Genomic DNA, 6256 nt, shown 5'->3' on the forward strand with positions numbered 1-6256 from the left:
CAACTCCCAGAATTGTTTTCTTCTCACAGAAAACCCACCGCTTTTCAGGAAAAGTAGTGGCTATTTCTGTTGGGTTATTTGTTGACATACATAAGATTTTTGACACTGTCAACCACCAAAACTTTCTTCTTAAATTACATCATTATGGAGTCAGAGGTCACTCCCTCCAATACCTTCAGGCTTACCTTACTGACAGACGTGTGGCTCGATATATGTTTCTGTGAATAATTCCATTTCTCCCACCCTACCCATCAACATCGGTGTTCCTCAGGGCAGCATACTTGGCCCTCTCCTCTTTCTCATCTACATTAATGACCTTCCAAATGCCTCCCAACACCTCAAACCAATTCTATTTGCTGACGACACAACCTTCATTTACTCCAGTCCTGACCCCCTTGCTCTAAATGCCACAGTAAATACTGAGCTAAATAATGTCCATCTTTGGCTAACTGCCAACAAACTCACCCTTAACATTGACAAAACTTTCTGTATTCTGTTTGGAAATAAATCCTCTAATCAAATAAATCTCTGAATAAACAATACCCAAATTTGTAACAAATTAGATGGCAAATTCCTTGGCGTTCTCATTGACCACAAGCTGAATTTCCAGGGACACATTCTAAATATATCAAAAAAAGAATCAAAAACTGTTGGCATTCTTTCTAAGATCAGATATTATGTACCCCGCCCTGCCCTGGTGACTCTCTATTACTCCCTCATCTATCCATATCTCAACTATGGTATTTGTGCTTGGGGCTCTACTACCCAAAATCATTTACGTCCTCTAATTACTCAACACAAAGCTGCTATTAGGACAATATCTAACTCTGGCCCCAGACATCACTCGGTACCCCTACTCAAATCTCTGAATATGTTAGATATTAAGTCACTGCACATTCTCTCATGTGTATTATAAATATATAAAACGCTGAACTGTAATGCCAATCCTGACCTCAACAGCTTCATTGAAGTTTGTAACAGAACCCATGAGCACCACACCAGAAACAAATTCAGTTTTGATATTCCTAGAGTACGACTTAATCAAACCAGAAATGCTCTACAAATCAAGGGACCCAGATTGTGGAATGACCTTCCCAACCATGTTAAAGACTGTACCTCTCTCAACCAGTAAGATAAAAACGAAGCACTACCTAATAAATTCCCTGTAACCTACCTTACCCCTTTATTGTCAACTCATGTCTGTTTTTTTAAACAACGCTCTTTGTCGACCTAATTGTATTTGTGCTGCTTTTTCAGCCATGTTCCCTCCTTTCTTATTTTTATTTTTATTTGTTCTCAACACATTTTATACTTTAAACTCAATTAGTATTAAGTTTTAGTCTTTAATGTTTTTCCTGCCCGAAACGCTTTGCGTAATAGTGGCTTTAGGCATTGTATGTACTAGCTCTATTTATAAATCCATCAACTTTGTATCTTACCTTGTATATATGTACCTTACCTGAATAAAAATTTATTTATTTTATTATTAAGGACCTGCCCGAAACGCTGCGCGTACTAGTGGCTTTACAAGATTGTAAATACTATGCTATGTATTCTCTCAAACTCAATGTACCTTCTTGTATATAAATAAATAAATAAATAAATAAATAAATAAATAAATAAATAAATAAATAAATAAATAAATAAGATCCGATCGAAATTAATGCCATTTCTCAACAACAAGTTAATTAATAATATATTTAATATTAGGTCTTCACACAATCCATCTATGTCATTAGATGTTAAATATCAACTTGAATAATACAACAATGTGAAACACCACACAGGAAATTGAGAACACTACGGCTGAGTGACCCCTGAAAATCACACAACACCTAAGTTTCGAAAATACAAATACGTCACCTTAACAGTTCAACTCCAACTCACCAAGGTTTTTAAACCTAAGTTTGATAGAGAGAGAGAGGGGGGGGGGAGCTACGATTGACAGACTGAGTCCCCTTCTCTCCTGGGAAGGCCAGTCTGCCGGTTGGAATCTCTTGATAAGCTATATATATATATCTCGCTCCGGCTCATTGTCAATCCTTCTGTGTCGAATGTACAGTTCCCTGGATATTTATGGGGAAACCCGGGAGCTAAGCCTCGTCTACTAAGTAGATATACCTCAGGCTCTCTACCTACCACACCTTAAACAGCGGCTTGTTTGATGGAAAGACACCACCAACCGTCTACAATTATCGCCTTAGCGGAGAGCAAGGTCAATTGACACGGCCTGACCCCTGGTCAACTTTGTGGTCATTAACACTTGTGGTCATTAACTCCTATAGGTGTGACTTATTAATTGCTAAGGCCAGACGTATTTGTATTTGTATGTACTACTATGTGCAGGTGTATGTGCCCCTACTTAAGTAGAGTATATATACAAATACTGTATAGTTAATAAAGTATTTTTCCTTCTATTTTTCTTGCTATGTAACTGTTATCATTTTTATAAATTTTGCAAGTATTTACCTACTTAAAATTTTCTTAGATTAAGGACCTGCCCGAAACGCTGCGCGTACTAGTGGCTTGACAAGAATGTAATTACTATGCTATGTATCCTCACAATCCCAGTGTACCTTCTTGTATATCTATAAATAAATATTTGAAATATAAATAAAGATTTGAAATGTAGAATTTCACAACATAAATACTCTGTAAGGCATGGCCAATTGTCTAATGCTTTGTTTGTTCATCTGTCAGAAGATGCTCACCAAATTGATTGGGAGATGGCGTCTTCAATAACAAATTGTAAAAGCACCTATAACAGAAACATAATTGAATCTGCTTTAATACAGATCACAAAAGAAAGTAATTTGAACATTAACAGTGGTTTATATAACTTAGATCCATTTTTAATAGATCAATTAAAGGGCGACTTGAGTAGGATCATTGGAACACATTTGTCTCACTAATTCATTGTAAATATTTACTATCTTATGCTATTATTATCCATGTGTGGGCCTGTTGGTGGGTATGGATAGGAGCTGCATCGTATGGGCCAATAGGCCTTCTGCAGGTCTTGTGCGGCTCATATTTGTGTCCACCTAATTCCATTCATTTGTTATTGTACCTCACCTCACTCCACCATTTTCTCCTGCATATATATGCTCAATACTTGACCTGTAAAACCACTCCTTTTGAAGATGTATTAATGTACGAAAGTACTTAAGGAAATTCCTGTTTCAATTTTCCTCCGTGGTCTGACACTGTCACATTTTTAATCACGTGTATATTTTTCGTGATTTACACACATAAATAAATATTCTAAAAAAGCGAGAGTAACGCCTGTCCACAAATGTGGTGATCTCACAGATGTTAACAACTACAGACCTATATCAATCCTGCCAAACTTGTCAAAAATTTTTGAAAAACTAATCTATAAGCAGCTTTACTTATATCTAGCCAAACTCAATATACTTAGCCATTGCCAATATGGCTTCAGACCCAAAAAAAGCACTAACGATGCACTTATTAGTATGCTTAACTCGATTCATGCAGCTCTTGATAAAAATGAGTTCCCTGTTGGGTTATTTGTGGACCTGCGTAAAGCTTTTGATACTGTCAACCACCAAAACCTTCTTCTTAAATTACATCATTATGGAGTCAGAGGACACTCCCTGCAATACCTCAAATCCTACCTTATTGACAGGCTCCAATATGTTTCTGTGAATAATACAATTTCTCCCACCCTACCCATCAACATTGGTGTTCCTCAGGGCAGCATACTTGGCCCTCTCCTCTTTCTCATCTACATTAATGACCTTCCAAATGCCTCCCAACACCTCAAACCAATTCTATTTGCTGACGACACAACCTTCATTTACTCCAGTCCTGATCCCCCTTGCTCTAAATGCCACAGTAAATACTGAGCTTAATAAAGTCCATCTTTGGCTAACTGCCAACAAACTCACCCTTAACATTGACAAAACTTTCTATATTCTGTTTGGCAATAAATCCTCTAATCAAATAAATCTCAAAATAAACAATACCCAAATTTGTAACAAATTAGATGGCAAATTCCTGGGCATTCTCATTGACCACAAGCTGAATTTCCAGGGACACATTCTAAATATATCAAAAAAAGTTTCAAAAACTGTGGGCATTCTTTCTAAGATCAGATATTATGTACCACGCCCTGTCCTGGTGACTCTCTATTATTCCCTTATCTATCCATATCTCAACTATGGTATTTGTGCTTGGGGCTCTACTACCCAAAATCACTTACGTCCTCTAATTACTCAACACAAAGCTGCTATTAGGACAATATCCAACTCTGGCCCCAGACATCACTCGGTACCCCTACTCAAATCTCTGAATATGTTAGACATTAAGTCTCTGCACATTCTCTCATGTGTATTATACATATATAAAACGCTAAACTATAATGCCAATCCTGATCTCAAAAGCTTCATAGAAGGTTGTAACAGAACCCATGAGCACCACACCAGAAATAAATACAGTTTTGATATTCCTAGAGTACGACTTAATCAAACTAGAAATGCTCTACAAATCAAGGGGCCCAGAATGTGGAATGACCTTCCCGACCATGTTAAAGACTGTACCTCTCTCAACCAGTTTAAGTTAAAAACGAAGCTATACCTAATAAATTCCCTGTAACCTACCTTACCCTTCTATTGTCAACCAATGTCTGTTTTTCTTTAAAGAGCGCTGTTTGTCGACATATTTGTATTTGTGCTGCTTTTTCATCTATGTTTTCATTTCTTGTTTTCATCTACTCATTATGCTCAATTAGTATTAAGCTTGTCATTTAAGTTTATCATGCCCGAAACGCTTTGCGTAATAGTTGCTTTAGGCATTGTATGTACTAGCTCTACCTATAAGTCAACCAATCTTTGTAAAAATTTATTGTATGTATTTACCTTACCTAAATAAAATATTATTATTATTATTATTATTATTATATAAATACAACAAAATTATTAAGGATGGTAAAGAGTCCATTTCATGTGGTCTCCATCTCATGTTGGCCTTCGAATGCATGATAGAGCTGATAAGTTAGCCAAAGAATCTGCCTTTAAATGAGCCGTTGAGTGTAACCTTGGATTGTCAATGAGCAAACAAGTGTAGGGCCAGTTTCGCTGGCCGTACACTGAATGACAGACTTAAAGAACACAAGAGAAGTGTTAAGTCTGCAGACACTAACAATGCTCTCTTCTGCCATGTGAGGGATTCTAATCATCCCATTGATTGGTCTTCCTCCAAAATAATCTTTCCTGCCTCTACTCTACACAGACGCCGTCTTGTAGAATCGGCTCTTATACACAATGTACCCAACATGAACTTGAGTCCTGGCTTTGTTGCTGTGGACTCTTCCCTTTCACAGTATATACTCAAATGCTCTAATCTTTCTAACAAACGTGACTTAACATAAGCTTTCCCCCTTCCATTTATCTTTCTTTCTCTTTCCTTTTCTTTCTCTCTTCTCCCTTTTTTTCTGTTCATTGTCTTCTCCTACGCTCCCTTGCTATCCTCTTCTTATTCCTATTACTATCTCCTTCGGTGGTTATAATAGGAGCTGCCTCGTATGGGTCAATAGGCCTTCTGCAGTTCTCATTATTACTACTATCCCCTACACCTTACTTTCCTCCTCAGCTCTCTCTTGCCTATTTATTGCCTATCCCTACCTCCTCATCACAATCGACTTGAGAATGGTCCAGGACGGACCGAAACGTCGTCGTCCCTTCAACTTAGTGTGTGGTCTGGTCAACATACTTCAGCCACGTTATTGTGACTCATCGCCTGCATATGGACAAGTATATGAGTGGGATTGGGTGGTTATAGATAGGAGCTGCCTCGTATGGGCCAATAGGCCTTCTGCAGTTACCTTTGTTCTTATGTTAAACAAAGCATTTTGGGTAAGTTATTTATAAAGGAATCAATAGTTAGGAAACTTACAGCCTCACGAGTTCTATGCTTACACTCATGGGTCTGTTCAAATATCAACAGGTCACACTGCAGCAGCCTGTAAAATATACAGACAACATATGCACACAGACCACAAGTGTGAGATTCAATACCTGGCTTAGCTCCACACATACAGAATTCGCTGCACTACAACTTGGCACTAACGCACTGAAGAACTGTGTTGGAGTAATTTTCTGTGATTCAAAGTCAACTCTTCAGGCCCTTAAAAACCCAACATGCAAAATAGATACTAGGAATGTTGTAACATACATTTGTAAAAGCAGCAATATTTCAGGAAATTAGGGATGACAGAAGAACAGTTACTGACACT

Source organism: Procambarus clarkii, chromosome 43 (assembly GCF_040958095.1).
Source record: "Procambarus clarkii isolate CNS0578487 chromosome 43, FALCON_Pclarkii_2.0, whole genome shotgun sequence".
Taxonomy (NCBI): domain Eukaryota; kingdom Metazoa; phylum Arthropoda; class Malacostraca; order Decapoda; family Cambaridae; genus Procambarus; species Procambarus clarkii.